We start from the raw sequence: 12,204 nt of genomic DNA, 5'->3' as shown, positions 1-12,204 counted from the left end.
TCATGAGAATAAGCTGGCCTTGCTGATTTATTTTCCATCCATTTTCTCTCCATGTTGTTTGCCGGTTGCAGAGGAGTAAGATCCTGTTGGAAAGCGTTTGCATGGATTAATGGGCATTTTTTGCAGTTGAAATATTGTAGACGCTCTGTTGTCTTATACATTAATCAGATTAATGACTGCGAGTTTCCAACAGGGCTTATGAGAGCTTCCACCCCTCCTTCCCATGGCCTCATTCTGCTCAGACGGAAGCCATTGTTTTCATGGGTCAGTCTGTGGTAGCAGGTTATCCAGTATTTGTCATTTATTTGCTGACTTGTCCCACGACTCAAAGGTTTTCTTCCTGTGAGGCTGACATGCATTTATGCTGTTTGCGAAGGTGTGTGTGTCAGAGTCATGCAAACAAATGCAACATGCCGCAAGTCGTATTTGTAAAGCCACATCTAACAACTAGAGTAAATGCCCCTCTAACTGATTCCAGATGTGCTTCCATGCATTACTCTACTTTTCTGGGGCTGTTACAGAGCACTGGCACAGCGAATTTGTGTCCAATGCCACTGTAAAAGTAGGTGTGCACCGAAATGAAAATTCTTGGCCGAAACCGAACAGTACACTTGGCTGAATACCTAACACTTTTTTTTATTTTTTTATTTTATTTTTTTTGGCCATTTATTTTTACAATTTTTCCTCCATTAAATAAATTAAATTGTCAAAGTGTGCTTTTTTTTTTGTCTTGCTTTTCAAAGAAAAAAATCAATTACAAAACTACAATTGAAAAATATTTATTTAACATTGAACATTTAAAAATATTTATTTAACTATTATTATTATTATTATTATTATTATTATTTATTTATTTATTTATTTTATTTTTTTTACATTCCAGCAGACATTATACCAACAAAGCACAATATAACTTAAAATATATATTTTTTTAACTCATAATATTTTTATTTGGCCATCTTTGAGCTTATATTAGGCCTATAACTAACTGCTGAAAGAATGTAACGTTTGTGTGCCTACTGCCTACAACAACAAAAAAAGTGCATGTTTTGTTGTTTGATTAACATTAATATGACACATACAGGTTTTTAAGGCTGCTGTCATTTGAAGACCAAATGCTTGGATCTACCGGTAATACAGTATACTGAGACATGTCCGGTTTTCACCGAGTGGTTAAGCCATAACCGACTGTATTTAGTTCGTGAGATAAGTTAGCTACTCCACATAATGGGCATTTTGACTGACACCTGTGTCAGTATTTCACCATTCAAGCGCAAAGAGAAGTGAATTTGGGATGGCGTACTGTCTGAGAGAGCGTCTGGTGCGCGTCATTCAGCGCAATACAACATTAGAGTTATTTTTCACAACTTACTGAACATAATTAATAACTTGATACTCTTTTTGAAGATCCTCGTTAAATGTAGTTGCACACACGCGTCTTTGACATCTTTGCGTCTGACTTGAATTACACTAAATGGTGCTGTAAGTTTTTGCAGAGTCTGCAAACGGCCATTTTTGCTTCTTTCTCGGACGCTTTAAGATGCTTCCACACTGACGACATGTTTGCTGGATTCAAAAAGCATGAGCTGCACACCTTTCACTCTATGCTGTTGCGTCATTGTTTGGTAAAATGTATTCGGTCTTTTCACTTATTCACTTTTTTATTGTTATTTTCGGCCGAATAATTTCGGTTGCCGAACATTCGGTGCATCCCTGTGTAAAAATGTACAGTTGACCCCATAATGAACACTTTATTTAATTTTTTTTTAAACCCGCTGTGTTATATGGAAAAGAGCAGCACGAACATTCTTCAGAATATCTTCTGATTTGTTTGATGAAAGTAAACGCATACAGGTCTGACATGAAGATGCTTATTATTTGTTTTAGAGGCGTACTCCACCCAAAAAATGAAAATTCAGTCATCATTTACTCACTCACCCTCAAGTTGTTTCAAACCTGTATGACTTTTTTACTCATTAGCCATTTTGGAGCCCATTGACTTCCATTGTTTGGACAAAAAACACCTGTCATTCTTCAAATTATGTTAAATTAAGTCCACCAAAGCGTTTTTATCCAGCTGAAAATGCCTAGCTATGGGCGCTTGAGAGCGTTTTGGCAGCGTTGCGTTTTTTTTTTTTTTCAGTTGAGACGCTTTGCTTATGATACGGAATATCCGCGAAGTGTTACTAGTGTCTCATTTCAGACATATTTTGTTTCTGTGTTGATTCTATATTAAAATGTCGATACAATGTAATGTATTTTCTCTGGCTCTTGTTTTACATGATTTTGTTCCGTTATTATGCGTGTTGCTGTCGTCTGTTGACGTTGTACAAGCAGAATGTGGCGGTTGGTCAGTGTGGTATTAGTCCCGCCCCTCCTCCACTGTGATTGGACGGTTGGGTAAAAAGTGACAGTGATGAGCGCTGCGTTTTATCCAAAGTTGAACATTCTGAACTTTCGGTGACCTGTGAAAAACGTTGAGCGTTCAGCGCTTCAGCGTGAAAAAAAAAAAAAACGCTCAGCGCCTCGTTACGCTCATGGCGTTTAAAAAACGCGGCGCTCCCATTGAAAACAATTGAAAAAACACGCCAGCCGCGTGAAAAAACGCTTTGGTGGACACACGGCCTAAGTTTAAAAAAAATTGGGGGGAATTTTCATATTTGAGTATCCATTTAATTAATTTATTTATTATTATTATTATTATTATTTAATTTTTTTTATTAGTCACTGAGCTATTTCTTTAAAACAAAAAGCATTATTTCTCCTGATCATCTTGAATATGGATGGATTTAGTCACTAAATGTTGTTCTTGTCAGCCAGTTGTGCGTGACTAAAGAAATGCTCTGTTTTGTAGTAATCGAGCATGACAGACTTTAGCACTGATCTGGCGAAAACATCTAAACCGAGTCAACGACCTATGAAAAGTAAACTTCCCCAAAAGCAGGGCCCCTGACGCTCTCAGCAACTTGTGCAACAAATTGTCAGAGGAAATTTATACAAATGGGAGTTCGGCACATCTGTGTCCTCTTGGGGAAGGGGGTTGCCCGGTTAAAGCTGTTGCACTAGATTACAAATAACATGCATGATCAGCCATCTGCTGCTGTCTATTTTTTTGTCTGTGCTGATCAGTACAAGATATTTTCTATATCATAAGCGTTTAAATCATTGCCGAATGCCGACATGGATTGTAAATTTCAGACCAAAGCCTTTTCATCCCAATAATCCTGAGGATTTGGACGTGTTCTAGCACAAGGAAATCAAGTGAGTTCCAACAACTCAACAAAGCTTTTGTCTCTTTTGTTAGTCTTGGTCAATGTTAATTTAACCGGGTTTCGAATATCACAAAGGTTTTGTCCTTTTATGCTCTGAAAGCTTATTTGATATGCTAGTTTTCTTGGTATTTTGTCAGCAGTGGGAATCTGTCACATTTGTGCCACGTTGCTCTGTACAGTGTTTCAAAGGTCATCAGACAAACATCACTATTACTTTTGCTCATACGTGGGTAAAAGGGAATGTTTAAATCCTTGGCTCTAAACATTAAACTGCTCTGCATAACTCATTCTGCATGTTTTATGCTGTGAACTTGAAAGACGCCTTTGATCGTATGGTTTATTGAAACTGCATGCTAACAAGCACTCAGAACACCTTATCATCATCAACCACCTACAACACCCTAGCAGCGCCTATTAACCATGCACAACACCCTAGCAACCACCCACAACACCCTAGCAGCGCCAATCAACCATGCACAACACCCTAGCAACCACCCACAACACCCTAGCAGCGCCAATCAACCATGCACAACACCCTAGCAACAACGCACAACACCCTAGCAACCACCCACAACACCCTAACAGCGTCATTCAACCATGCACAACACCCTAGCAACCACCCACAACACCCTAGGAGTGCCATTCAACTATACACAACACCCTAGCAACCATGCACTACACCCTAGGAACATACTAACAACCACTTAGCCTTAGCAAGACATCGTAACAACCTACCATTGTGGTGGTCGTAACAATTAAAAAATTCAATGCAACCACCTACATGCTAACAACAACGCACAACACCCTAGCAACCACCCACAACACCCTAACAGCGCAAATCAACCATGCACAACACCCTAGCAACCACCCACAACACCCTAGCAGTGCCAATCAACCATGCACAACACCCTAGCAACAACGCACAACACCCTAGCACCCACCCACAACACCCTAACAGCGTCATTCAACCATGCACAACACCCTAGCAACCACCCATAACACCCCAGGAGTGCCATTCAACTATACACAACACCCTAGCAACCATTCACAACGCCCTAGCAACGCCAATCAACCATGCACTACACCCTAGCAACATACTAACAAACACTTAGCCTTAGCAAGACATCGTAACAACCTAGCATTGTGGTGGTCAGAACAATTAAATTCAATGCCACCACCTACATGCTAACAGCAACTGGCAACATCCTAGCAACTACCTGAATCACTCTGAGCACCATAGCAACTGAATAGCAACAGCGTAGATCATGGAGAGTTTGCATTGAGAAGCACCACTCATATTTTCTTTTGGCTCTATATATATGTTTGCTCTGGACAGGCACTATAGTTTGTTGTCTGTCATTAAGGCTGTCCAGCACATGTTTCGCGCAGTAGATCTGAGAGCTGCCTGCTCTTCCCTCAGTGTTTTGTGTAATTACAGCCGTCGCGGTCACTCCTCTCCCCAGACAAGCCCGTTTTTAGCTCGGATCTCCGTGGGAGTGCTGAGCTCTTTTACATCGATGTGATGGACCAAACCAGAAGCACTGCTGTACTCAACAATAGAGAGCCGCACAATGAGAAGGGGGCCGCACTCCTCCCTGCTTGTATTTCAATTTTACAGCTCTGGGATCTCCGTGAACGTGTCCATTGTGTTGATTTACCTGTTGCTAGGCTCTTTTAGGCCATGGCCCTGACAGTGGGTATTTGACATGTCCTGTCAGAAGAACCCAAAGCTCCTCTCTTCCGTCTACTCTCAGCTGTTGGACATTTCTGGCTGCTAATGGAAGAGTGTTATTAGGATCTGCTGTGTTCTTGCTCCAGCTCGACGGGATCTCTGGGGCTTTGATTATTTCTGGAGTTCAGCATGACACAGCTGTTCGCTGCTGTACTTGAACAGTGTGACCGGCTCCATGGGAATGGGTGTGTCTGGCGGCTTCAATGTCTTGTGCACATATTGTTGGGAGTGCTTTGTGCTTTTTAACTTTTCTTCCACTTCCTTGTCGTTTTCACACAGTTCCTTGTATATTTGTTGGAATATGGGTTACAGAGGTGCTGTTTACACCTGGTATTAAGGATGCGTTTTGGTCGATCGGATCAAAAGTGGACAACGGAGACACATTCCTGTTTTCTGGTGCTCTAACCCGTCTCTTTTTTTCGACTTTCAACCACTTCTGTCCTGATTTCTTTCTAGGGGAGGGTCTATGGGAGGGTAAATGTATGGGCTTTTTCAGATCTTTCGATCTAATGGATGAAATAAGCTCACGCAATTTGTACATGAACGTGAAAGGAGATGGAAAAACATACGGAGTGCAGCAGCTTTAATTTCTGCTTGGTACATTTTTCATCTTCAAACCAAACTTGTGTCTCCAGGCGACAGTTTAAATCCCGTCTGGGTAGAGCTCTTCCCACAATGTTCACGCATTAGATCAGTAGACGGAGAGAAGACCGTTTGAACACATTCGACTACATGAGCGTTTACACCATGAAAGCAATCCGGTCGAATGTGTTTTCAACTACCTCTGGAAGTGGTTGAAAGTGGACAAGCTCAAACCGCTTTAGACCCCGTTTACACCTGTATTTAGCGTTGTCCACTTGTTATCCGATTGACCAAAACACATCTTAACACCAGGTGTAACACCAGCAACCACCCACAACACCCTAGCAGCGCCAATCAACCATGCACAACACCCTAGCAACCGCGCACAACACCCTAGCAACCACCCACAACAGCCTAGCAGCGCCAATCAACACTGCACAACACCCTACCAACCACGCACAACACCCTAGCAGTGCCAATCAACTATACACAACACCCTAGCAACCATGCACGACACCCTAGCAACGGCAATCGCCAATCAACCACGCACAACACCCTAGCAACCACCCACAACACCCTAGCAGCGCCAATCAACCATGCACAACATCCTAGCAACCACCCACAACTCCCTAGCAGTGCTAATCAACCATGCACAACACACTAGCAACCACGCACAACACCTTAGCAACCACCCACAACACCCTAGCAGCGCCAATCAACCATGCACAACACCCTAGCAACCACCCACAACTCCCTAGCAGTGCCAATCAACCATGCACAACACCCTAGCAACCACCCACAACACCCTAGCAGCACCAATCAACCACGCACAACACCCTAGCAACCACCCACAACACCCTAGCAGCGCCAATCAACCATGCACAACACCCTAGCAACCACCCACAACACCCTAGCAGTGCCAATCAACCACACACAACACCCTAGCAACCACCCACAACATCCTTGGAGTGCCAATCAACTATACACAACACCCTAGTGAAAAAGGCCCAGAGTGATATATGTGCTGAATACTGCTCTTATAAAAAAAATATATATATATAGTATACAACAATATGCAATTCAAACACGGTCACAATTTAATTTAGGTATATTCATGAAGACTAGTTAACTAGTTAACCCTGGGTCATTCTAAACCCCGGGTAAACAGAATCCTGGGTTATCTTCACGTTTCACATTGCTTATAATTTACCCTGGGTTAACAATTAATCCCGGGTATTCATACACTGCCGTTTCACACTGCACATTCCTAAACCCCGGGTTAACATCATTATTTGTATATTTAAGGTGTCAATGCGGTGTCGCTAACTCGCTATAGGCAAAACCATTTTGCTTCCATAATATTAGTCTTCTTCCAGACTAGTGAAAAGAAAACTTCCGAAATACACATTTTGTTTTCAAGTTTGTTTTCAAATGCATCAAATTTGTATTTTTTTCTTCTTCTAATGCACATAAATCTACACGTCAGGATCATATTCAGTTGCATATACAGCATTTATTTTTTCTGAATATATTTTTTATTGTACATGTATTTTCTGAATTTTTTTTATAGAGGGATTTGTTCGTATCATTCACCTGTTTTATATTAACATTTTATCCCTATGAAGATATTTTAAAGATATATATATATATATATATATATATATATATATATATATATATATATTATTTATTTATTTATTTATTTATTTTATTCATTTATATATATATATATATATATATATATATATATATATATATATATATATATTTTTTTTTTTTTTTTTTTTTTTAATTTTGTCCAAACAATGGTTGGTCAGTGGTTTCGCGTGTTAATTCGGTTCCCAACGTTCTTCAAAAAAAAAATTGTGTCCTGCAAACGAAAGAAAGTTTCTCATACTGGTTTGGAATGACATTTTATTCTTAAAAACCTACTTGTTTTTTTTTTTTTTTGGCTGACAGTATTCAATGATTTAAGTGACACTTAAAGAAGTGACATCAATTGCTTTAGCGAGAAGCAAAGGAATAATAATTAAATCCGGCAGGGAGTAAAGAATAAAAGAACACATCAGAAGTACAGATAGTCAAAGGTGTTCCTTCATACACAAAATCAAGGCTTGTGTGTCAATAAGAATGCATTCTGTAAAATATTAAATTAATTATACTAATTACTATACAAATATTATACATTTTTACTGCATCAAAGTAAATTATATGTGCTTATATTATTATACTTTTTATTATTATATTTAAGGTAAAAAAAAAAGAAAAGTAGCATATTAGGCTTACACTGTAACTTAAGTGACATTTTGTGAAAATGTCAAGTGAAAAATTATCGGGTTAATCGCAATTAATTGTATGACAATTAATTGCTAAGCACAAAATTCATGGTGGAATCTTTTTACCCTGTTCACATGCGGTGTCTTGGCTTAATAAAGTCTTTTTGAAATGTGAAAAGTTACTTAAATCAATACGACAAATTCATGCGTCAAAGTTGAAATGTGTATTGTTGCATAATGTGTACCACTGTCACATATTCTATGCATACTACGCCATTAGCAATATGCTAATATTCTATAGTAGTACTAGTTTTCCTAACAATATTTACTCATTTTAAATTAGCAACTGAGGTTCAAGTGAAGCTCTCATATCAGTGCTCCTCCTGGCATGTTTGTGGGAAATACCATTATCAGGAGCTGACTTTCCACTCCCCCCCCCCTCCTCCTCTTCACCTCACAGGGAGGAAGTTCAGGGGAAGTAATCCAAGCTCTTTATTTAATGGAAAAAAACTAAATGTGTGTCCCAATTCGCCTGCTATTGTATTATTCAAAGACTCTTTGTACTATAAATATTGCGAGTTGACTGACACTTTCAACACTCAGATGATGCACTTAATTAATCGGAAAAAAAATAGTGTGGAATGTTGGACACTTCATGGGTTAAACTGTCACAGCTTTAATTATGCAACAGAGGGGGAGGGGCACGATGTTAAATGACCTTATAAAACTCATACACTGACTATAGTGCGTAAGTACACACTACACAGTGTATAAGTGTATAGTGCATCATTTTGGACGCAAATCCCTATTTGCCCAAGTGATCTTCAAGGATGTGAAGTCAGATGTAGAGATGATTTATGTTGATCTGCAACAATTAGCAGTGCTAAAAGGATCCGCTTGAAATTAGGGATGTGCGAAAACACGCCGAGTGCTAAAAATGTGTTTCAGCTTCTTTTAGTTTTTTTGCTTAAAAGGTTGCTAATTGTAGAAAAACAATGTGTGCTGTGCTAACAATAAAGTAACTGTGTTTCTACAATTCTAAAACATAACATGCTAGTGGTGCTGGTGAAAAATCATCTCAAATTTTTTTGGCTGAATGGCAGTGAACAATAAATATATTAGGCAATGCAGCCTAAGGCATATGCAAATTAAAGGGGCGGGGCCTGGTTGAGTTAGTTAGAAGTGTGTCGAAACTGGCGGTTATGGTAGGGGGCGGGACATTTCCCAAACACACTCAAAGCAGTCAACCAATCACAACACACTGGTCCAGCTGACCAATCAGAGCACAGTGTGCTTTTCAGAATGAGGGGCTTCATAGAGACAGAAACCAAACAGAGCGTTACTGACGGACTGGAAAGAGAGGATCTGCAAAAATGTAAAATATGGGAAAAATATATATATATATATATATATATATATATTTTTTTTTTAAAAACATTCAAGCATGAAAACCTATTCTAGTAGAGCCCAAAAACAAAATAAAGTTTCACATTTTTGAAAATATATTGATATATCCTACAAAATTGATTATACTGCCCAACCCCTGCCTTTGTGTCATGTTTGAAAATATATCGCAAACCAGAAATTGCTCAACAAAACATTTAAATAAATTGTCAAAAACTATGCATCCACAGCAAATACTCTTCACCATGTTGGTTCCCGAGTCCCTCTTGAGGATGCTAATTTTCCATTAGCATAGCCAGTTTGGCCTGAATTGGAAGCAGATGCTCCAGCGAGGCCGATCCCACTCCTTTCCTCCCTTTTGTTGTGTCTGTTTGAGGAAACTATACGACCTTGGCTCAAACAATATGACGAGAACCCAAGGCCAGAAGTGGCGCTAAATGTATACAAGCACGGGAAGAGCGTGTACAAAGTTTATTAGATGTACGCCTACTTGTTCTGTTTGGACTAAATGTAGTTTATGCAGAAGCCAAAGCACTTTGTGCGTTAATAAACAGGTTATTTTAGGGCGATGAATAAGTGTTGGAGAGGCGTAGTGTCTCCCATGCCCCTATGAGCAATGGCCACTTGCATGTCAGCAGACACATTTTTATCAACATGCCTTTCCACACTCTTTAAAATAAAGTTGTTTTTTTTGCAGCAATCCCCAAATAACTTTTTTGTAAAGAACCATTTTTTTCTTATAACCTTTTGTCCAATGGAAAGGTTTAAGGAACCCTTTCCAGGTACCTTTTATTTCTTGAATTCACCATTCTGACAAACAGAAAGTAGCTTGGTTTGAGAGTGAGTTATGTGTGAGTTTTAACTCTGTGTCACTGTTTGGATTTAAACAGGCAAATGCTTAAGAGTCTATGATTGGATCATTATTGCAGTGATTATATGCAGTTTCTAGCTCGTTATATGTTTGGCAACAGTTCTTCTAACCCTAACTGGTGGAGTGTGTAGCGTTTCATTTCTTAAACAACCGTGTAGGAAGTAGTGTTGTCAAAATTCCCATCTTCTGTTCTGACTCGTTACAGACATTTAAAAAAATGTGACGATACCATCATTTCCTTCTAGCATTTTGAGCTCTGTTCAACAGATTCTTAAACACATCTGATTGGCCATTGCGTTCAAGCGCTCAACAGATATCTGTGATCGGCTACAATGATCAACGCTTCAGAAACAGGTTTTCTTCACCGAGCGCTTACACAGATAAACACGAGAGCGTTTAAAAGCAGATGCTATCAGCGGATCCGTCTATCAGTGGATCTACTAGGGATCCGTTGATTGACTCCTGCTTTCAAATGCTTCCATGTGTATCTGTGTAAGCGTTCGGGGAAGAGCGTCAAAGATTTCTATTTACAACATGTTTTTGAAGCGCTTATTGTTGCCAATCACAGACAAAATGCTGGTGTCGTCACGTTTATTATTGTGACGTATCACAATAATTGTGAACATTGATGGTATCAGCACCAACTTGGGACCGAAGTTGGTACTTTTGACAGCACTGGTAGGAAGAAACATCATGGCCATTTTCCAGGATGACAATAGCCGCTTTCCGACCAAGTAGTTACAGGAACTTAGTTCTAGGAACTGTCCACTTCTAAACAGTTCTAAGAACTACTCTCCCCCAAACTCGGTTTTGCTGTTTGCGTTCGCACTGGCCAAGTGGCCATAGGAACTGGTAGGAGGAGTAAGGGAGTGACGCAGGCACGGTGACTTTTATTTTGACGGCGCGACGGACCTTTATTTTGGCGGCGCTGAGAACGCCAGAGTAAACAATGCTCGCATTCTCTGTGTTTATTAGTTAGCAATCTGTCTAACAGTACAGTTTAATATGTTATTAGATAGAACTGTAATAGAAAGTAGACAGTATATGAAAAAAAGGTTATTAGCCTATGTGGTTGATGTCCAGTGTTGCTAGCTGGGCAGATAAACATAATCATGTTTGGCTTGCATGGTCCCCTCAAAGTTGCGTTGGATTTTCTCTTCAGCATAAAGGTTTAGAGACCCATCTATCACTGTTTTCCATGTTTGTATCTAGTTTCTGGAGTAAATATATAGGCTATAATCTGTGTGTTTACATATAGCTGTTTTAAAAATGGCAGGTGCTGGTGTTCCGCGTGCGTTCGGTCATCAGCGTACACTAACGTCACGGGTAGTTCCTATAGTGCTGGTTTAGACCCTACTCTGAAGTAGGACCTAAATTAGTTCCTCCAAATGGAGTTCCTAGAACTAAAATCGTTCCTAGTTCCTGTGGTGCGAACACGCCGACATCCGGGTACTTTAGCCAATAGTTCTAGGAACTGTGAAAAGGTTCCTCCGGTCGGAAAGCGGCTAATGTTAAGATTCATCAGGCTCAAACTGTGAAATAATAGTTGGGTGGAGCATGAAGGATCATTTTCACACATGAATCGGCTCCTCTGAGGCCAGAGCTTAAACTCATTAGCCGCTTTCCGACCGGAGGAACCTTTTCACAGTTCCTAGAACTATTGGCTAAAGTACCCGGATGTCGGCGTGTTCGCACCGCAGGAACTAGGGACGATTTTAGTTCTAGGAACTCCATTTGGAGGAACTAATTTAGGTCCTACTTCAGAGTAGGGTCTAAACCAGCACTATAGGAACTACCCGTGACGTTAGTGTACGCTGATTGACCGAACGCACGTGGAGCACCAGCACCCGCCATTTTTAAAACAGCTAGAATGTAAACACACAGATTATAGCCTATATTTACTCCAGAAACTATCTATACAAACATGGAAAACAGTGATAGATGGGTCTCTAAACCTTTATGCTGAAGAGAAAATCCAACGCAACTTTTGAGGGCAAGCCAAACATGATTGTTTATCTGCCCAGCTAGCAACACTGGACATCAACCACACGGCGTAGGCTAATAACC

General features: G+C 40.0%; 1 protein-coding gene across 8 annotated transcripts in view; it reads left to right on the top strand.

The window, feature by feature from the left end:
• The window catches only part of pacsin3 (protein kinase C and casein kinase substrate in neurons 3), a 50,845-nt gene that overhangs the window by 8,871 nt on the left and 29,770 nt on the right, over nt 1-12,204 (top strand). For 2 of the 8 annotated variants that reach the window (XM_084405103.1, XM_084405098.1), the window contains exon 1: nt 2,969-3,261. The exons of the other annotated variants lie outside the window; for them this stretch is intronic. The gene's annotated coding sequence lies outside the window, so the exon portion shown is untranslated. Of the gene's footprint in view, nt 1-2,968; nt 3,262-12,204 lie in introns of those variants that run through there. 8 annotated transcript variants of the gene reach the window in all.

This window comes from Rutilus rutilus (genome assembly GCF_951802725.1).
Source record: "Rutilus rutilus genome assembly, chromosome: 3".
NCBI classification, from domain to species: Eukaryota; Metazoa; Chordata; class Actinopteri; order Cypriniformes; family Leuciscidae; genus Rutilus; species Rutilus rutilus.
The sequence above is the reverse complement of the archived record's forward strand: the minus strand, read 5'-3'. Positions and strand labels throughout refer to the sequence as shown.